At 43.5% G+C, this 23,405-nt stretch overlaps 1 protein-coding gene across 1 annotated transcript in view; it reads right to left on the bottom strand.

Annotated features, from left to right (window-relative positions):
* TMEFF2 (transmembrane protein with EGF like and two follistatin like domains 2) overlaps positions 1-23,405 on the bottom strand; it is a 1,119,215-nt gene that overhangs the window by 579,815 nt on the left and 515,995 nt on the right. The gene's annotated exons all lie outside the window — the stretch shown is intronic.

The raw sequence follows: 23,405 nt of genomic DNA, 5'->3' as shown, positions 1-23,405 counted from the left end.
GTCGCTTCCTCTATCACTAGAAGGATTAGATCAAAGGATGCTTTATTAAGCACCGCGGCCCATCTGCGGCAAAACTCAGGATTGTAGCGGCCTATGGTGGGGGTGTTCCGTATCCGAAACCCCCTAGGCAGCAGCCGTTCCCGGTAATAGTCCGACAAACAGACCCCGTGGAGATAAAAATCGGTTTCTTTGTTTTTCAATCTTAATAGATGCAAATATAGTTGCTCAGGTGAATCAGCCGCCATGGTGGAAGATAATTTTTCTTTAATGAGTATTCTGTCGGCATCTACATCAGAGAGTGACAGCAATTCTCCTTGAGGCATGTTGGCTATGCGGAACCCCGAGACTCCCTCTTGTACTGTCTCCATGCTGCAATATCCTCACCGGGATAGATGCTGCAAAATAATTTGCACTAGTGTAGGCAGTGTGGAACAAAACTGCTGGGTGCCCTAATACTAGGCTAACGTTACTGCGAACGCGCCAATAAATGCAGAGAACAAATATATATTCGGCACTCCAAATGAATGGTAAAAATCAACTTGCCGGGTGCCTTCCAAACGGGAACAGATATGCAAACGAGAAATAGGCGGCACTCACGGACTCTTCATCTGACAAAACTCGAGCTGACTCAAGAGATGTGTTTTAACGTTTCGGTTTTAATCCAACCGTCATCAGAAGAACATACAAAAGAATACAAAAAGCTCTTACCTTTATACATGCTAAAATCACCACGAGTGCCTTGTCCTCGGCGTCCACGCCGGGACCTACTTCCGGTTACGTCATCATACATGGACTCGGTTGTCCTGACAACGCAAAACATCCGGCTAGTGTGACAAACCCATCACCATGACAACTTAAAAACAAAAATGCAGGAAGGAGACTCAGTGAACGCAAAAGCCTCATGCTGATCAAATGTGCAAACCTCTATGTGTATACACAATGTAGTACTCATGTCAAGTTGACATCCACAGAGGGTCAAGATAATAATAAAATTAATGCTACAAAAAGCATGTTAGTGGCAAAGTCTCATATAAGCCATTGGGTGATACCGTATTTAAACGGTGTATCCACCTGGCTTCTTTTTGTAAAAGGATCCTGTGTCTATCACCCCCTCTTTTAGATACCAATACCTGTTCTAACATCTTATAGCGCAATGTGGCTAATCCGTGCTGATGTGTTTTAAAATGCTTAGCCACTGGCTGGTCAATATTTTTACCCTCTAGGATTTGTTTAATTGCGCTTCTATGCTGGGACATGCGCTCTTTAAATTGACAACTAGTTTTGCCTATGTAAAATAGGCCACATGGACATCTAATACAGTATACTACAAATTTACTAGTGCAGGTGAGAACCTGTTTGATTCTAATTCTTTTGCCTGTATGTGGATGAACCACATAGTCACCCGTCTCTAAATAAAGACAGGTGGTGCATCCTGTACACTTGTAATTGCCTGGTTTTCTCGACAAAAAAGTACTGGTGTCAATAGCAGATAGTTGCGAGATGTCATTATGCACTATCATGTCCCTGATGTTTTTACCCCTCCTATAACTGGGCATGAATCTGGAGGATTTCAGACTACTCAAATCTGAATCGGATTGAATTACCGGCCAGATTCTCTTAGCTGTTTTAGTGAGGAGGTGACTAGAAGTGGTAAAATTTGAAACATATGCCACCACTTTGGGCGAACTTGTTGTGTCAGTGATCTTAGGTATTGGGATCTTAGGTTGGCTCAAAGCCTTAGCCCTGGCTGCTCGAAGCAATTCGTTTTTGTAACCTCGTTCCAAGAATTTCTTGGTCATGAGGTCCATCTGTGCTTTTTCTTCTCCCAAATCGCTGCAAATGCGATGGACACGTAAGAATTGAGAATATGGTAATCCATTTCTCAAAGACTGGGGGTGATGGCTAGAGGACATTAAGAGACTATTCACATCTGTGGGTTTACTATAAATCGACGTTTTAAAACGTTGTAAAAACATCAGGGACATGATAGTGCATAATGACATCTCGCAACTATCTGCTATTGACACCAGTACTTTTTTGTCGAGAAAACCAGGCAATTACAAGTGTACAGGATGCACCACCTGTCTTTATTTAGAGACGGGTGACTATGTGGTTCATCCACATACAGGCAAAAGAATTAGAATCAAACAGGTTCTCACCTGCACTAGTAAATTTGTAGTATACTGTATTAGATGTCCATGTGGCCTATTTTACATAGGCAAAACTAGTTGTCAATTTAAAGAGCGCATGTCCCAGCATAGAAGCGCAATTAAACAAATCCTAGAGGGTAAAAATATTGACCAGCCAGTGGCTAAGCATTTTAAAACACATCAGCACGGATTAGCCACATTGCGCTATAAGATGTTAGAACAGGTATTGGTATCTAAAAGAGGGGGTGATAGACACAGGATCCTTTTACAAAAAGAAGCCAGGTGGATACACCGTTTAAATACGGTATCACCCAATGGCTTATATGAGACTTTGCCACTAACATGCTTTTTGTAGCATTAATTTTATTATTATCTTGACCCTCTGTGGATGTCAACTTGACATGAGTACTACATTGTGTATACACATAGAGGTTTGCACATTTGATCAGCATGAGGCTTTTGCGTTCACTGAGTCTCCTTCCTGCATTTTTGTTTTTAAGTTGTCATGGTGATGGGTTTGTCACACTAGCCGGATGTTTTGCGTTGTCAGGACAACCGAGTCCATGTATGATGACGTAACCGGAAGTAGGTCCCGGCGTGGACGCCGAGGACAAGGCACTCGTGGTGATTTTAGCATGTATAAAGGTAAGAGCTTTTTGTATTCTTTTGTATGTTCTTCTGATGACGGTTGGATTAAAACCGAAACGTTAAAACACATCTCTTGAGTCAGCTCGAGTTTTGTCAGATGAAGAGTCCGTGAGTGCCGCCTATTTCTCGTTTGCATATCTGTTCCCGTTTGGAAGGCACCCGGCAAGTTGATTTTTACCATTCATTTGGAGTGCCGAATATATATTTGTTCTCTGCATTTATTGGCGCGTTCGCAGTAACGTTAGCCTAGTATTAGGGCACCCAGCAGTTTTGTTCCACACTGCCTACACTAGTGCAAATTATTTTGCAGCATCTATCCCGGTGAGGATATTGCAGCATGGAGACAGTACAAGAGGGAGTCTCGGGGTTCCGCATAGCCAACATGCCTCAAGGAGAATTGCTGTCACTCTCTGATGTAGATGCCGACAGAATACTCATTAAAGAAAAATTATCTTCCACCATGGCGGCTGATTCACCTGAGCAACTATATTTGCATCTATTAAGATTGAAAAACAAAGAAACCGATTTTTATCTCCACGGGGTCTGTTTGTCGGACTATTACCGGGAACGGCTGCTGCCTAGGGGGTTTCGGATACGGAACACCCCCACCATAGGCCGCTACAATCCTGAGTTTTGCCGCAGATGGGCCGCGGTGCTTAATAAAGCATCCTTTGATCTAATCCTTCTAGTGATAGAGGAAGCGACGAGGGAATTAGGAGTGACACGCACAAAGATTCAAGATCTGGAATTGACCACATTACCAGTCCTCTCTGAAGACACCAGTGGTAACTGGATCACGAAATTGGCAACACAAGTTGAGAAATATAAATCTGATCTGGTGAAATTTAAAGCAAAGAAATTTGCCACAGTCAGAAAGGACTATTTGGAGAATAAGGTATACATTTGGGCTAACAACACCAGTAAACCCAATTTCTCCAGGCCAAGGTCTAACAGAAGAAACCGCCGCCCAAATTCAGATATTGATACCTCTAGCGGCACCTCGAATAGTGAAACTGACCGTGCCAATCCAAGACGACGTCCTACCGCACCATTGGTCCCTTTAGGGGTCCAAACCAGGGCCCGGAGGGATTCACCCGCAGAGCCAGAACCAGACGCGGCGGGCAGTGTGAAAGGGAAGGGCTCAAAAGGCGCAAAACCAAAGAAGTGATTTACAACTTATCTTCAAGATCTTTCACAGAGGATGAGTTAAGCGTGCTGTCTAAAGGCTTAAATTTTGTTCCTACTAATGAACATAATGATCTGGACAGCAGAATTGACCTTAGCAGGTTTAATAGACAGCTACGCTTGAAGGAATTCTTCAATGTTAAATCTGATTTGACCTCCAATCAATCTGATTGTCCTATTAGGTCCAGGTCCGCTTTTGACCCATACTCAAGCAATCCAGCTATCAAGGTCTTCACCAGGACTTTATTAAGCTGCATTGATAGTTGTGGCAACTTATCTAATTCATCTAATACTAATGTTAAAAATCTCACCAAAGCACAGCGTCTGGCTTTACGCGATCTGTCAACTTATCCTGATATCACGGTGCGTCCTGCCGACAAGGGAGGGGGCATCGTGATTCAGGATTTGGCAGATTACAAATCAGAGGCTTATCGCCAACTTGATGATGTGTCTGTGTATAGCAGATTAAAAGAGGACCCTACTTCTGAATATTCTGGTGAATTAAAATTAATTCTATCACAGGCTGAGACTGATGGTATTATTACTGAAACCACCAAAAAGGCTCTAGTGGTTTCTTGTCCATATGTGCCTGTGTTTTACACGATCCCAAAGCTGCATAAAAACCCAGTTTGCCCACCAGGGCGTCCCATCATAGCAGCTAGGGGATCGTTATATTCCAATATTGCGAAATATGTTGATCATTATCTTCAACCAGTTATCCAGAATCAGGGTACTTACCTTAAGGACACCACTACCTTTCTGCAAAAATTACGTGAAGTGAAGTTGACCGCAGGTGAATGCTGGTTGTGTACAGCGGACGTTGTTAGCTTATACACCAGCATTCCCCATGCGCGGGGTTTGGCGGCTGTCAAATCCTTGATAGATGGTAATCCATATTACACTGGTCCAGAAATTAATTTCTTTATGTCATTGTTGTATTTAACTTTACACAGGAATTATTTTCTGTTTAATAATGAGTTTTTCAAACAGGTGCGTGGCTGTGCCATGGGTTCTTGTGCCGCACCGGCGTATGCGAATTCGTTTATGTTCGGTGTGGAACAATCACTTTTCTTTTCCAGAGATGAATTTAAATCTTGTATAGCCATGTACACACGCTACATCGATGATGTATTCATTTTGTGGACAGGCACACGTGAAGGCTTTATTCAGATGATGAGAGAAGCAAATTTGAGTGATGAGTCCATCAAATTTACTTATGACATCCAGCCTGTTAGCATCAATTTTTTGGATGTTAACATTAGTTTTTCAGAGGGTCAATTTAAAACGTCGATTTATAGTAAACCCACAGATGTGAATAGTCTCTTAATGTCCTCTAGCCATCACCCCCAGTCTTTGAGAAATGGATTACCATATTCTCAATTCTTACGTGTCCATCGCATTTGCAGCGATTTGGGAGAAGAAAAAGCACAGATGGACCTCATGACCAAGAAATTCTTGGAACGAGGTTACAAAAACGAATTGCTTCGAGCAGCCAGGGCTAAGGCTTTGAGCCAACCTAAGATCCCAATACCTAAGATCACTGACACAACAAGTTCGCCCAAAGTGGTGGCATATGTTTCAAATTTTACCACTTCTAGTCACCTCCTCACTAAAACAGCTAAGAGAATCTGGCCGGTAATTCAATCCGATTCAGATTTGAGTAGTCTGAAATCCTCCAGATTCATGCCCAGTTATAGGAGGGGTAAAAACATCAGGGACATGATAGTGCATAATGACATCTCGCAACTATCTGCTATTGACACCAGTACTTTTTTGTCGAGAAAACCAGGCAATTACAAGTGTACAGGATGCACCACCTGTCTTTATTTAGAGACGGGTGACTATGTGGTTCATCCACATACAGGCAAAAGAATTAGAATCAAACAGGTTCTCACCTGCACTAGTAAATTTGTAGTATACTGTATTAGATGTCCATGTGGCCTATTTTACATAGGCAAAACTAGTTGTCAATTTAAAGAGCGCATGTCCCAGCATAGAAGCGCAATTAAACAAATCCTAGAGGGTAAAAATATTGACCAGCCAGTGGCTAAGCATTTTAAAACACATCAGCACGGATTAGCCACATTGCGCTATAAGATGTTAGAACAGGTATTGGTATCTAAAAGAGGGGGTGATAGACACAGGATCCTTTTACAAAAAGAAGCCAGGTGGATACACCGTTTAAATACGGTATCACCCAATGGCTTAAATGAGACTTTGCCACTAACATGCTTTTTGTAGCATTAATTTTATTATTATCTTGACCCTCTGTGGATGTCAACTTGACATGAGTACTACATTGTGTATACACATAGAGGTTTGCACATTTGATCAGCATGAGGCTTTTGCGTTCACTGAGTCTCCTTCCTGCATTTTTGTTTTTAAGTTGTCATGGTGATGGGTTTGTCACACTAGCCGGATGTTTTGCGTTGTCAGGACAACCGAGTCCATGTATGATGACGTAACCGGAAGTAGGTCCCGGCGTGGACGCCGAGGACAAGGCACTCGTGGTGATTTTAGCATGTATAAAGGTAAGAGCTTTTTGTATTCTTTTGTATGTTCTTCTGATGACGGTTGGATTAAAACCGAAACGTTAAAACACATCTCTTGAGTCAGCTCGAGTTTTGTCAGATGAAGAGTCCGTGAGTGCCGCCTATTTCTCGTTTGCATATATATATATATATATATACTGTGTGGTCGGGTGGGAACCGACCACACAGTATATCTCTGCATGCAGCAAGGAGAGGCACCGGGGCAGCTGCCATTGATAACGGAGTGCCGGTTATTGGAAAATGTATATATATATATATATATATATATATATATATATATCTTTACATACCACACACATTCATACATGCACAAACACACATGCATACATACACAAAAACACATACATCCCTGTAAATACATACATACACAGACACTTCATATACAGTATTGGTGGTATACATACCACCAGGGGCTGGGAGCAGTGGGAGGCAGGAGCATACTAGCGGTTCTGTGAGGAGGGAGAGAGCTGCTGCGGCTGAGCATGCGCAGCCAGCAGCTCTCCCTGGACTTTCTCTATGCAGAGAGCTACGTAGCTCTCTGCTGCTGCAGTAGCTCTGTGGTAACAGTTGCGATCACGATTGCGGCTTTTGCTGAGACGGAGACACTGCTGTCTACGTCTCACAAATAAATATTTGGCTCATCGGGGGGGTTTCCAGGTACTCGGAAATCCCTCCTACATGCGCTACTGGGATGGAGGGCGGAGGATCACTCAGCAGGCAGGAGCTGGCGCCGATGTCTGGCACCGCACCAAACTACGTGAAGAAACTGAAAATAAACTACAGCTCCCGACAGCAAGGGTTGCAGGGAGTTGTAGTTTATTTTCAGTTTCTTCCCTGTAGTGCATTGCAGTGCCGGACACAGGCGCCAACTCCTGCCTGCTGAGCGATCCTCCGCCCTCCATCAGGCAATGCACAGGCGGATCGGCACAGCAGGTATTGCCAGACACTACGGCTTAAGGGATTCCACCCACTGGCCGAGGATTGCACTGTCGGGTGTCGCCCCTGCATTGCTGGTGACCCTGGCAAGTGCCATCCTGGCCAATGGGTAGATACGCCCCTGGGGTAATGTATATCTGACACTGGGGCAATGTGTATCTGGCACTGTGAGGCAATGTGTATCTGGCACTGTGGGGGCATTTGTGTATCTGGCACTGTGGGGGGCATTTGTGTATCTGGAACTGTGGGGCAATGTATATCTGACACTGTGGGGGCATTTGTGTATCTGGCACTGTGGGGCAATGTATATCTGACACTGGGGCAATGTGTATCTGGCACTGTGGGGGCATTTGTGTATCTGGCACTGTGAGGCAATGTGTATCTGACACTGTGGGGCAATGTATATATGACACTGTGGGGGCATTTGTGTATCTGGCACTGTGGGGGCATTTGTGTATTTGGCACTGTGGGGCAATGTATATCTGACACTGCGGCAATGTGTATCTGACACTGGGGCATTTTTGTATCTGGCACAGTGGGGGCATTTGTGTATCTGGCACTGGGGTGCAATGTATACCTGACACTGGGGCAATGTATATCTGACACTGGAGTATTTGTGTATCTGGCACTGTGGGGGCATTTGTGTATCTGGCACTGTAGGGGCATTTGTGTATCTGGCACTCTGGGCCAATGTGTATCTGGCATCTGGGGCAATGTATATCTGGCATTGTGGGGCAACATGTATCTGGTACTATTGGGGTCATATGTGTATCTGGCCCCCCCATATGTCTATCACGCCCCTATTGTCATTGGCTACACCCCATGTGGCATTTGGCCACACCCCATGTGGCATTTGGCCACACCCATTTTTTTGGTGCGCGTGTACTTATAAGACAATTTTTCTACTTGGACCACTGGCGCTGCCTCTAAAGTGCCTCTATATATATAAAACTTTCGGGTCAATGGCGAACTGGTGGTATGCCATACCGTTGCATTCCGGCCCTCTTCGACCACTATATATATATATATATATATATATATATATATATACATACACACAGTATATATATAGTAAATACTGCTAGCGCATGCATGATAATGTCGCAGATAATAGCAACAATGCACTGTCGAGAATACACCATAGTCCTCTGCAATATAAGGTAACATATTATATATATATATATATATATATATATATATATATACAGTTGTGCTCATTAGTTTACATACCCTAGCAGAATTTGTGATTTTCTGGCCATTTGTCAGAGAATATGAATGATAACTCACAAACTTTTCTTTCACTCATGGTTAGTGGATGGGTGATGCCATTTATTGTCAAACAACTGTGTTGTCCCAAGGTTTAAAGCCTACGTTGTATCTCTCTTTCCGGCAGACACAAGTGTTCAGAGGTGTAAAGACCTGCTGGTGAGACACTTGTCAAGTCAAGCGGAACGTGACCTGTCAACAGCTCCTCCTTCACATTCTCCCGCAACTTGGGCTGCGAGGAAAAGGCTAAGAATTCCGAGCCCACCTGCTGGCGGTGAAGCAGGGCAGTCTGGAGCGAGTGCTGACATCTGGTCCGGACTGAAGGACCTGCCAACGATTACTGATATGTCGTCTACTGTCACTGCATATGATTCTGTCACCATTGAAAGAATGGTGGAGGATTATATGAGTGACCGCATCCAAGTAGGGACGTCAGACAGTTCGTATGTATACTGGCAGGAAAAAGAGGCAATTTGGAGGCCCTTGCAGAAACTGGCTTTATTTTACCTAAGTTGCCCCCCCTCCAGTGTGTACTCCGAAAGAGTGTTTAGTGCAGCCGCTCACCTTGTCAGCAATCGGCGTACGAGGTTACTTCCAGAAAATGTGGAGAAGATGATGTTCATCAAAATTAATTAGAATCAATTCCTCCGTGGAGACATTCACCAGCAATTGCCTCCAGAAAGTACACAGGGACCTGAGATGGTGGATTCCAGTGGGGACGATTTAATAATCTGTGAGGAGGGGGATGTACACAGTGAAAGGGGTGAGGAATCGGACGATGAGGAGGAGGTGGACATCTTGCCTCTGTAGAGCCAGTTTGTGCAAGGAGAGATTGATTGCTTCTTTTTTGGTGGGGGCCCAAACAAACCAGTCATTTCAGCCACAGTCGTCTGGCAGACCCTGTCACTGAAATGATGGGTTTGTTAAAGTGTGCATGTCCTGTTTATACAACATAAGGGTAGGTGGGAGGGCCCAAGGACAATTCCATCTTGCACCTCTTTTTTTATTTTTATTTATCTCTGCATCATGTGATGTTTGGGGCTAATTTTTTTAAGTGCCATCCTGTCTGACACTGCAGTGACACTCCTAGATGGGCCAGGTGTTTGTGCCGGCCACTTGGGTCGCTTAGCTTAGTCATCCAGCGACCTTGGTGCAAATTTTAGGACTAAAAATAATATTGTGAGGTGTGAGGTGTTCAGAATAGACTGGAAATGAGTGGAAATTATGGTTATTGAGGTTAATAAAACTATGGGATCAACATGACCCCCAAATTCTATGATTTAAGCTGTTTTTGAGGGTTTTTTGAAAAAAAAAACACCCGAATCCAAAACACACCCTAATCCGCCCAAAAAATTTCAGGGAGGTTTGGCCAAAACGCGTCCGAATCCAAAACACGGCCGCGGAACCGAATCCAAAACCAAAACACAAAACCCGAAAAATGTCCGGTGCACATCTCTAATATATATATATATATATATATATATATATATATATAAATAATGTATAATTCAAGTGCATAGTATGGAACCCGATCACTAGAGGGGTGGGTCCCTAGACAGTGGAGCCCACCGGGAGTTTCCCTTGTGCCCCTGAATGTACAAAAGTGCCATAGTGAAGTTATGATACTCACTCATATATCTTTATTATCTTTGTGATACCAGATCAAAAGCTATCCCTTATCATAGAAATGTGATAGATATATATATATATATATAAACAAACAAACATATATAGATATATATATATATATAGATATAATTTTTTGTTAATTATGTGTATGTATGCATATACAAATACAGTATATATATATATATATATATATATATGTGTATACATATATATATATATATATATATATATACACACACACACATACATACAGTGTTCCAGAGTTCCCCCCAGGGAATGTTGCCAGCCGGGTGGTATCAAGAAGTAACTGGGTGGGCACCTAGCGTAAAAAAGTGGTGTGGCCTCACAGGGAAGGGACATGGTCACACAATAGTACCAATTCACATTATGGCCCTTTATTGCACATTATGCCCACAAAGTAGAGCCCCTTATACACCACCACACAGTAGTACCCCTTATATTATGCAACACAGTAGGATGTCCTTATTATAAGAAATCAGAGTGCAACTCATGTATTATTAGTAGCAGCCAACTACTTCATTTGCCCTTTACTTTCCTGATCCATGGTACTTCTTATCAAAATCTGAGTGTGTATATAATATGTACCATTCAGTGATTTGCTGACATATGCAGAGGTTTGCGCATCCATAAACACAACAGTATAGATCAGCTGGTGGTGGTGGTAGGGAGATTTGAAAGGTATAGTTGGATGAGACAGGTTTTAGTGCAACCCAGTAGTTTGATTATAATGACATTTTACTTCTAACATCATGCTGGTATACACTCATTGGTGCCAAGTAAAGATGAGTGGTTCGGATTTTGGAATATCCGAGTCCCCCTGAACTGTACCGATCTGAGCAAATCTGAGCCGCCGCTCACTTCACAGGTGGACGATGAGCTTGGAGAGGGAGATCAGATGATACAGGTCCCCCAGTAGCTGCTGCTGGCCGGAGGCTGGTTCCCTGCCCAGCCAACTGGCTCTGGTGTTTCATGCTCCTGCAGGTAGTGGCAGTCCTTGTGGGCCAAGTCCTCCAGACAGCAGGTTACACAGATCCTGTTTGTCATTAGATGCCTATTTGCAAGCCCTGATACTTGCAAATGGCGCCAAATTTAAACAGGCACTGCCTGCAGTCCTGCTCTCTTAAAGTTAGTGGCAGCAGCAGAGGAAATGTCAGTGCAGCATGACTTTTGATCCCGCCAAGGTTCTGGATGGTAGGGTAAATTTGCCGAGTGGACCATGCAAAAAATAAAGTGAGGAGGGAAAATATATAATATACAGGTTGAGTATCCCTTATCCAAAATGCTTGGGACCAGAGGTATTTTGGATAACGGATTTTTCCGTATTTTGGAATAATTAGATACCATAATGAGATATCATGGCGATGGGACCTAAATCTAAGCACAGAATGCATTTATGTTACATATACACCTTATACACACAGCCTGTAGGTCATTTTACCCAATATTTTTTATAACTTTGTGCATTAAACAAAGTGTGTCTACATTCACACAATTCATTTATGTTTCATATACACCTTATACACACAGCCTGAAGGTCATTTAATACAATATTATTAATAACTTTGTGTATTAAACAAAGTTTGTGTACATTGAGCCATCAAAATACAAAGGTTTCACTATCTCACTCTCACTCAAAAAAGTCCGTATTTCGGAATATTTGGATATGGGATACTCAACCTGTATATATATATAAATATATATATACACTATGTCCTATATATGTCTTATAAGTATAGGGAAGTATTGATTTAAGTGCTGTTTTTCAATTGGTTGAAAAAATGGCACTAATTCGACATAGGGTATTCAGTTGTGGCATTTTCGCCCATTTAATCTGTTTTCGCCCATGCGTAATGATCAGATCTGATGGGTGACAACTGCACCAAAAATGGGTGAAAATACCTACAAAATCACCAAAACACGTGTATCAGATGCAAATTTGCTGGTTTTCGAAAAACGGCATAGGCACTGAAGAGGTCGAATAGAAATTCGACTTATAAATGGGCGAAAAGTGCAGACAAAAAATTACACTAATTGAATACCCCCCATAGTTTTTTCAGACCAGTGGCATACGTCAAAAAATCTTATAGATGTACATGTAGTATACAGAGCTTTGAATAAAAAAATTGTTACTGAGGTACAACTGGAATTGTTTTCTCAGTAGTCAAAGTTAATGTTGTGTAAAAAAACACAAAAAGCAAGATTTATTGTAAGAACTTACATTTGTTAAATATCTTTCTGTGAGGTACACTGGGCTCCACAAGGAATAACATCGGGGTGTAGAGTAGGATCTTGATCCGAGGCACCAACAGGCTCAAAGCTTTGACTGTTCCCAAGACGCATAGTGCCGCCTCCTCTATTACACCGCCTCCGTGCACAGGAGCTCAGTTTTCGTTAACCAGTCCAATGCAGTAGCAGATAACAGAGACGACAATCATTAGTAGCCACACACACCACACACTCATGACAGGAGAGGGTGTCAGCGGCTAATGCCATACCAACCCAAAGAAGCTAAGTGCGTCAGGGTGGGCGCCTTGTGGAGCCCAGTGTACCTCACAGAAAGAGATTTAACAACGGTAAGTTCTTACCATAAATCTCGTTTTCTGCTGTGGGGTACACTGGGCTCCACAAGGAATAACATTGGGGATGTCCTAAAGCAGTTCCTTATGGGAGGGGACGCACTGTAGTTGGCACAAGAACCCGGCGTCCAAAGGAAGCATCCTGGGAGGCGGAAGTATCGAAGGCATAGAACCTTATGTACGTGTTCACTGAGGACCACGTAGCCGCCTTGCACAATTTTTTAAAGGGTCGCACCACGGTGGGCCGCCCAAGAAGGTCCAACCAACCGTGTAGAATGGGCTTTGATGGTAGCAGGAGCTGGAAGACAAGTCTGTACATAAGCATGTGCAATTACCATTCTAATCCATCTGGCCAAAGTCTGCTTGTTAGCAGGCCAGCCACATTTGTGAAAACCAAACAGTACAAAAAGAGAATCAGACTTCCTAAAGGGTGCAGTTCTCTTCACATAGATACGAAGAGCCCGTACCACATACAAAGACCGCTCTTTGGAGGACAACTCGGGAGAACAAAAGGCCGGAACCACAATCTCCTGGTTAAGGTGGAAGGAAGACACCACCTAAGGCAAATAACCAGTGTGTGTTCTAAGAACCGCCCGGTCACGGTGAAAAATCAGATAGGGGGACTTACAGGATAATGCACCTAAGTACGAGACCCTTCTAGCAGAGGTAATAGCCAGCAAAAATAAAACCTTAAGGGAAAGCCACTTAAGGTCTGCAGACGCAAGAGGTTCAAACGGATACTCTTGCAAGGCCTCCAGAACCACCGACAAATCCCAAGGAGCCACAGGTGGCACATAAGGAGGCTGAATCCGTAACACCCCCTGAGTGAAAGTATGAACATCAGGCAGGGTAGCAATCTTTCTCTGAAACCATACCGACAAGGCAGTAATGTGAACCTTGAGGGAGGCCAGACGAAGGCCTAAGTCCAGGCACTGTTGTAGGAAAGCCAAAGTTTGGCCGTACTAAACTTGTAAATGTCATGGTTATTAGACACGCACCAAGTAAAGTAGGAATTCCAGACCCTATGGTAAATCCAAGCAGAAGCTGGCTTACAGGCAATTAACATAGTTTGAATGACCGCTTCAGAAAAACCCTTGGCCCTCAAGACGGAAGCTTCAAGAGCCACGCCGTCAAAGCCAGTCGGGCCAAATCCTGGTAAACACACGGGCCCTGAACAAGGAGATCTGGTTGTTGTGGAAGTAGAAGGGGACGATCTAGCGCAAGGCCCTGTAGATCGGAGAACCAGTGCCATCTGGGCCACGCTGGAGCAATCAGAAGTAGTATTCCTCCTTCTTGCTTGAACTTCCTTATTACTCTGGGCAGGAGTGACACCGGAGGGAACACGTATGGCAGCTGAAACTTCCACGGAATTGCCAGTGCATCCAATAATGCTGCTTGAGGATCCCTTGTCCTTACTCCGAAGACCGGAACCTTGTGATTGTGTCGATACGCCATCAGGTCCACATCTGGAATGCCCCACCTGTCCACTAGGAGTTGAAACACTTCTGGATGGAGGCTCCACTCTCCAGCATGCACGTCCTGACGACTGAGAAAGTCCGCATCCCAGTTTAGATCCCCCGGAATGAACACTGCCGATACGGCTGGCAGATGGCGTTCCACCCACTGAAGAATATGTGATACTTCCCTCATTGTCATGGGTCTTCGAGTGCCGCCTTGATGATTGATGTATGCCACTGTGGTGGCGTTGTCCAACTGTACCTGAACAGGTCTGTTCTGTATCAAATGCTGGGCCAAGTTCAGTGCATTGAAACTGCCCACAGTTCCGGAATGTTTATCGGGAGGAGAGACTCCTCCTTGGTCCACCGACCCTGAAGGGAGTGTTGCTCCAACACCGCACCCCAACCCCTCAGACTGACATCCGTCGTCAGAAGGACCCAGTTGGATATCAAGAAGGGACGACCCCTGCTCAATCGTTGGTCCTGAAGCCACCAGCTCAGTGACAGACGGACTTCCGGAGACAAGGAGATTATTTGAGATCTGATCCGGTGAGGCAGGCCGTCCTACTTGGCCAGAATCAACTTCTGAAGAGGGCGGGAATGGGATTGAGCGTACTCCACCATGTCGAAGGCCGACACCAGGAGACCTAGTACTTGCACTGCCGAACGTATCAACACTTGCGGATGAAAGAGGAAGCATCGAATCTTGTCCTTAAGTTTCAGGACCTCTTCTGAAACAAGAACAACCGCTGGTTGCGAGTGTCCAACAATGCACCCAGGCGCACCATGCTCTGAGCAGGGACCAGGGAAGATTTCTTCCAGTTGATGAGCCACCCGTGAGTTTGCATAAACTGAATCGTCACATCCAAATGACGTAGGAGGATATCTGGGGAGTTCGCCAGGATCAGTAAGTCGTCTAGATACGGGAGGATCCTGATCCCCTGATGGCGTAGTACAGCCGTCATTACCGCCGTGACTTTGGTGAAAACCCGCGGAGCCATGGTCAAATCAAAGGGTAACGCCCGGAATTGGTAATGAAGGATGCCCACCTCATGAAGTATGCTTTTCTTAGGGCTGCGGATGCAACCCCCCTGTTGACTGCCTGCTTACTGCAAGGCACCAACTACAAAACTGAGCTCCTGTGCACGGAGGCGAGGTTATAGAGGAGGCAGCGCTATGCATCTTGGGAACAGTCAAAGCTTTGAGCCTGTTGGTGCCTCGGATCAAGATCCTACTCTACACCCTGATGTTATTCCTTGTGGAGACCAGTGTACCCCACAGCAGAAATAATAATACTCAGTCACCACACAAATACATGTTAGAAAATCTGCGTACCAACTCCAATGTGCTCATCAATCAATTAATTATAAATTATTCCTTATATGGAAGAATCCACTCCCAAAGTTTATGTACAGTACAAAGGAGGTGGCCTCTACCCGGAAATATGTAATCAGCATACAAAAAAAAAATGTTGGTGTTATGCTCATCAATAATAAATTGCTACCGTCCCAACTTCAATACATCTTCCAAAGCTCCAGTAGGGGGAAATAGATAATAAAAACATATAATGGAAAATGGACAAACACTGTTGTTCCTACAAACTGGTTAAATCACGGATTTAACCAATTAGTTTGAATGACAGGTTTTGTCCATTTTCCAGTGTTTGGGAGCAAATAGTCAATTGTCATTTGCTTTCATCCAGTGCCAGATTTTAATTTCAACCAGCCAGATTGTACAGATTATCTGCCAGATAATTGTATAGTGTACAGATGGAGCCGCGCTCATCTGAGGCGGCTCCGTCGCACACGAGCGCTCCCGGCATATCTAGGCGATCCGTCAGCCTAGTCACACCGGGAGCGCACTGAGACGCTCCCATTCAAGTGAATGAGGTGCATGTGCATCACGGATGCATGCGCGCCATGGACACGGCGGTAGTCGCTCCCAGGCACATATGGAGCCACGATTAGCGTGGCTCCATCTGTACTGTATGCCACAATTTTAATAAAAAATAAATAAAAATGGGAGTGTTCTGAAATGTTTGACTGGTAGTGAATTTATTTAACTTGAGAATTGTTCACTTTTATTCATGTTTGCACCCTGAAAAAAGAGCTGGAATGTGTATTTGTCTTCTATTATGAGTGCCGCTGGTGAATACATATGTGTGAATGCTGGAGGATCATAAAATGGGATGCCGCTAAAATGAGCAAAGTTTCAGTTCCAACAAAAAAATAATATTATTACATAATTTGGGAGAGCAGGTCACCTTCTAATATCCCCCCAACTTCCTAATGGAGTTAGCACAAAAGAGAGCATTACATAGGACATGATGATGCAATCATTGTATCATGTTGGCCTCTGCACAACACAACATTTGAACTATCTCCATCTCTGAGTTCCGGGAGATGAGAAAGTAGGCAATAAAGCAAATATGCAGCATCAGAGACAGAACATTATAGTATATAAGACTGGTTATTTTTAAATTCATATATAAAAATAAATCCTGGGCACAATGGCAACAAGGTCTCTTCAAAACAAATTTTTGTGATACAGAAGAGCACAAAAATATATACGTGAAATCATTAAATAAATTGACAATGCAGGATTTGTTGTAAAAATCATCTTGATAAAATGCCTGAGAACGAAAAAAGTATTCCCTTTAATTAAACATTGGAAACTGAAGCAATTAGCTAAAGCATAATATTAATAGCTGACTGCTCACAATTCTGCTCTGATAGATATGCAAAACAAAAGCTACTAATTAATTCAATCCTAAGTAATTTGAGCCTGATGGCATATGTACATATAATCTTCCTTGATTTTTTTATCTACATTTTGTACACATTGCAGGTATTTGCATCTGTCATAGTGTAAACATAAGCTATCCATAATTGTAATGTTTAGACCCGTACACACTAGGCGATATAGTAAACGATATTGCTCATATTTACCCTACTGAGCGACATCGTTTACTACATTGCTCAATGTGTATGCTGCTGATGACGGCCGATGCATGGCCCCGTGTGTCGTTAATGATCTCCGCTGTCGGCCATGCATGCAGCTAAATTTGGACTCATCGTCCAAAGGTGCATGCAAGGCCCGGCCGCAGCATGACGTCACTGTGCGATATCGTGTGTACACACCTTAAGTTTCTGTAGGGATTGTTTCTATATTCTTACCTGACCACATGAAAGTCTTCTTTAATGTGAGACAGGAAAGCCCGAGACAAAATAAGATAGGTCAGTGAAAGAAGGTCCCTTTCTATAATACTATAGGACTTTAGTACGGACATCTTATTGTAGGGTCTGTAGGTCGTTGCCAGCGACTGACTTTACAGGGACTGTGTGTTTCATATACTCCTAGTACATGTACTTTACTATACATTTTTTTATGATCACTTTTATTGTAAGTGAAATGTAATTAAATACGGTGTCATTTTAAAGTATAATACCCTAGATGTATTTCTGTACTTTCATTTTATGTATCACTATCTATAAGAGTGAATATTTGGAGGGAAAAATATATCCACTGACAGAAACAGTGGCATAACTGTGGGAGGCAACGGAGTCAGCTGCCACCAGACTCCTGACCTTAAGGGGACACCTCTCCTCCATTGTCTCCAGCTGCCCGACAATCATTTACTGTAACTTGTTTTTTCAATCATGTTTTCAGATGAAGGAGCTGTGTCAGTGACACAGAAGCTGCCTCCCCGTATATATAGAGAGCTGGCACTGACTGCAGCTAGGGGGAGCTCAAGCGCGCAGCTCCTCCCAGGCCCTTCCAATTGAGCTGGCCGGGTGAAGCACTCTTTTCTGCCATCCTGCGGATAGCCACAGGCAGAAACTGGCAGCACCTGCCTCAAACTGCACTGTGTGGGTGGGGGGGTGCTGGGGTGTCTTTGTGTGTGGGAATGTTTTTAAGTGAGGTGTGAGAGTGTATCTGTGTTTTTTAAGGAAAGTTGTGTGTTTAAGTGAAAGAGGCATGTGTGTGTAAGTGAAAGATACGTGTGTGTGTGTGTGTGTGTGTGTGTGTAAGCGAAAGAGACATGTGTGTGTAAGTGAAAGAGGCATTTGTCTGTTCAAGTGAAAGAGGCATGTGTGTGTAAGTGAAAGAGCCATGTATGTGTAAGTGAAAGAGAGGTGTGTGTGTGTAAGTGAAAGAGACATGTGTGTGTAAGTGAAGGAGCTGTATGTGTGTTCAAGTGAAAGAGGTGTGTGTGCAAGTTAAAGAGGCATCTGTGTGTAAGTAAAAGAGGCATGTGTGTAAGTTAAATAGCCATGTGTGTGTAAGTGAAAGAGGCATGTGTGTGTAAGAGAAAGAGGTGTGTGTGTGTGTTTAAGTAAAAGAGGCATAAGTGTTGTTTAAGTAAATGAGGCATGTGTGTATAAGTGAAAGAGCCAAGTGTGTGTTTTTAAGCAAAAGAAGCGTGTGTGTGTGTGTGTGTGTGTGTGTGTGTGTGTGTGTGTAAGTGAAAGAGGCATGTGTGGATTTTTAAGTAAAATAGGATTTTGTGTTTTTTTATATATATATCAGCACACCGCTACAACGAAGCATCTCCATTGGGACCTGCTGGTGGGTGAAGGAGCACTGTAGGTGTGCTATAAAGGTATGCTTTTGTCTATTTTGTGATGACTGACTTGGAGTGCTGCCCACTGTGCTTGTTTATCTATATTACTAATGGGAAAGGCACCTAAGCATGCTGCTACTGTACACCCTGAGTGTCGGATAGCTACATATGGTGTGTGTGTGTTTGTGTGTGTATATACAGGGGTGGGGGGGAGGGGGCACCAACATTTTTCATGTATCCGGGCGACTGAGGGAAACTTATGCTACTGGACAGTATATATATATATATATATTAGTCTCTAGCATTTTTGCTTATCAATGTGGTCTTCGGCTGCCCCAGAGTGGTAGGCAGAAATCCCAGACCTGGATTCCCCTGGCCAATGCCTATCACTATACCGGACAGCATGTGTGCAAATCTGATGCAACAGGGAAGATTGGAGCATGTGTAATGGACATTATGGTGTGGCATATTGTGTAAGGGGCATTACTATAAGAAGGAAAATGACAAATAATGTAAGGGACATAAATCAGGTTGCCCCCCCCCCCCCCCCCGTGGTGGCCAATCTCTGGTTGTGCGGGTTACAAAACTAGCGTATAAGGTAGTCTTTTCCTGCAAGGCCATGCCCCTTGCAGCAATGTCACGCCCCTTACAGTGAGGTCACACCCTCTTTATTCTTGCAAAGGATAATTATTTATTTTTACAAAGGTGCCTCCCCACTGTAGCCTACAGCTCCGCCCACCTCAAGGAGTTCTTAAACCTATTTTCTAAAAAAAAAAAGCAATGGATAGGGAGTAACACAAAGAACACTCTTCTGTTTATCAGCACTACATCTGATTTTACAAATAACACACAGAAAGAGCTAAACAAAATAAGTTTTGGCTTTTATATAATTGTAAGTTTTCTTTAGAGTTTAAATTAACAAATCTTTGAAGCACAGCATGTCCTAGCTAAATGAAAAAAGCCCATACTCATTATTAGATTACTTTGCCATAGCTAGAATTGCTCAGAGAGTATAATATTATTTGTAAAGCAAGTGCTATAGGTCATAACAATTATAGCTTTCCAACAACAAGTAATAGCATTCACATCACATAGCAACGATAGTGGATGTAGGACCTCAATTGAATGAGAACATCCTGAAATCCTAGCTCAAAGATCAGATTGAGATATCAAACCCCAGCTAGGGATTCTGTTTGTCCTATTAAACCACTCCAAAGGCTTTTAATGGGCTTGGCGTTTTTAGAGGTCTTCCTTAAAGCAACTGACAATCAGTACAGTATGTCAAACTGCAAATACTGGACTTAATGCAATTTTCAGACTTGAAAAATAAACGTCTGAGGGAAACAATTCTGATTCCTGCAGGATATTTAACAGCTAAGGTTGTGGAAAAATGACATTGTCAGCACAGGGGCACAAAATAAATAATTTTATGATGTAAACAATAACCCACTCACTTTTTTTTCTTGATAACGCTTAATTACTTCATCACATACTTTCCTACCCTCCCGGAAGCTGTGGGAGACTCACGATTTTTAGGCTAGTCCCATGCAGCCTTGGAAGGGTATGTGGCTCTCCTGCATCCGGGGCCTTATTCAGAGCTAAACACAGCCGCTGCGTTCACTCTGAAGGCCTGGGTGCCACCTGCACATATGCAGCAGCCGCAGTGCACGTGTGCAGGCTGTCATGATGCGAACGCATGACGACGGGCGGGAGGGGGGGGGAGCAGGAAATGCAGGCATGCCATGGCCATTTTTGGGGCTGGCCAATGATAGCCTATTTGTTTCTTGTGATAGGAAACATGACGGCGGTGTGCCCCTGCCTATGCTGCCTAAGCATGGGTCAACCTCTGTTCGATCGCAAGGCAGAGCCACACATTCTGGGTGACCTTGTCCTGTGCTGGGCGGACCCCAGCATGGGAGAAGTATAGTCACAGATTTTGCTGCAATAGCAAAATCTGAAACCATCTCTGAATAACCCCCCGCCCGCATACTGTCTGCTTCCTAATGCCCTAGCGGGCAGGATGAGGATAAAAGCCTTGAAAATGCAACAACAGTCTTAAGATGTCGGGGCTAAGTGGCATGATTGACCCACAAATTGTGGCCATGTCCCTATCTTGGAAGCGGGGCCTGATAACTTCACAGGTTGGCCCCACCCCCTGAAGTGACATGCTGTGTCTACTCTCCGGGATTCTCCTGGAGAAGATAACTTAGACGTAGGCAAGTATGCTTCAATATGTGGGCAAGGATAAACATTTCCCAGTTAATATTACCCGGATAATACTAAATACTAGAGGTGACCAAACCTGTTGTGCAATTAAGACTACACCTAGTGCACATTTACACAGAGAGAGACAGTTCATTTTAGATCATACATCGACATTCTGGCTGACCACTTCAAAAGGAGGCAGTCAGGTCGGCATAGCAGGTGGCGTGGCATGGCATGAATGTGCATGACATAAGTTAATGACACCAGGGTTGTCGTAAGTCCCAGTTGCTCAGAGGAAATATGTTATGTGTGCATGTATATATATATATACAAGATGAGCGACCGGCCCAAACAGCATTCAGAGACAAGATCTGAGTCCACTGTGATCGCGCCATCTTCACTCCGGCTTTTGAGCTTGTATTGAGTAATCGCGTCCATGCTCTGTCTGTCTAGGGGTGCTGTGTTGTCAATCAAGGAGTGCTGCTGTGTTGTCCATCAAGGGGCTGGGGCTGCTGGGGCTGCTTTGTCCATCCATAAAGAGGCTGCTGTGTCCTCCAGGGGTGTTCTGTCCATGCTGTTTTTGTCCCTAAATGGGCTGCTGTGTCTAAGGGTGCTCTATTCATCCATAAAGGGGCTTATTCTGACTCAATAATCAGGCTGTAAGTGTAAGGCTCCTGAGACAGTTCCTCTGTGTATGTCTAAAATGAACCAGTACTCACACCAAGAGACCTTGTCAGATAGCGTCAACTCAACTGAAGAGGCATGTATGAAGAATCCAGATGAGGGTTTATTTCAAGCTGATATTCTTGTAGTTATGCACAAAACAGTAGGTGAAAAGATGATAATTTACCAGAGCTAGTCAGGAAGCTAACATGGCAGACGCACACAAGGTGCTGGAGGCAGGATGAGGGAAGGACTAATGACATCAGAACCTAGCTACAGGAAATCAGGAGGGACACATTTTAACAAGATGCAAGGCTTGCAATAATAACATGACAACATATGAAACACATATATCATGGGACATGACAGGGTTGCTGTGTCCATCCAGGGGTGCTCTGTCTATCTAAGGGTGCTCTGACCAAGTGTAAACAAAAAAAGCTAAAAAATATATATTTTTAAAAATACACAGTTTAGGTGTCAATCTGGTGAGGGTGGATCCGTTGATGGCATTGTTTTAATGATATTTGATTAAAAGTTAAATTTGATTGCTTTAGGCTTTTGACAATGTATATGGTGCAGTCGCTGAGGTATTTTGTGCCCATTTTGCTATTTTGACATAGAGATCTATACTTTATGTTAGAAACTCTCCTCTGAATTCCTGGCGCCAGTTACCAGGGCGATGTGACGTCACTTCCGGGTCCGGGATGCGTTCCACGGCAGGTGGAACGTACATTACTTCCTATTTGGCGGAGCGGTTATATAATGCTACCCAGTATAATGTTGATTGAGTTGTATGCTCTGGTTTTCGTTTGAGCCCCTAATCGCCACTTTAACTATTGTACTTTATGATTTTTAACTTATTTACTTCATTGGTTTCTGTGTTTTGCCTTCACTTCCTGTATGTGAGATGACCGGAAGTGAGGTCAGAGGGAGTGTTTAGTGTCAGTGATTGAGATGGGTATAAATATCTCAGCGGCTGCACATGCTGTTCATGCTGTTCTGTGTCTTCTGAACTGCTTTATATGATGTCTTGACAAAGATCATATGGATGATCAAATGTTGACGGACCTACTTGCTGTACTTTGTTACTATACTGATTAAAATGACCTGTTGAAGCCTTTAATATGGTTATGGTGAGTGCCCTCTTTTCAAGTACCTATATATTCGGATCTATGTCCATGGAGTTGAGCACTGCCTAATTGACTCTAAATTAGCGGATTTGTACAGATTTATAGATACCTATTTTTAAAAATATATGTATATTTTTGTGTGCTATACCACAGTGTACTATACTATTATTTTTCTATGACACTGCCAATCAGACCGCAGTGTATCTGCAGTACACTGTAGGTGGTACATTAATTGTACAAATTGTGGTGTGTGCTGTACCCCACTTTGTTCATGTTTGTTGAAAGATATGGATGATGAATAATTGAAAGAAGAGCAGGAAGCACACCAGTAATGACGATATAAGTCTGGCATCGTCATCTACTAAGGCCGATGCCCAAGGGCATAGAAGACTTAAATCAGGGCATGTAAAATCAAAGAAGCAA

This window comes from Pseudophryne corroboree, chromosome 7 (assembly GCF_028390025.1).
Source record: "Pseudophryne corroboree isolate aPseCor3 chromosome 7, aPseCor3.hap2, whole genome shotgun sequence".
NCBI lineage: Eukaryota > Metazoa > Chordata > Amphibia > Anura > Myobatrachidae > Pseudophryne > Pseudophryne corroboree.
This window is presented reverse-complemented; position numbering and strand designations above follow the sequence as displayed.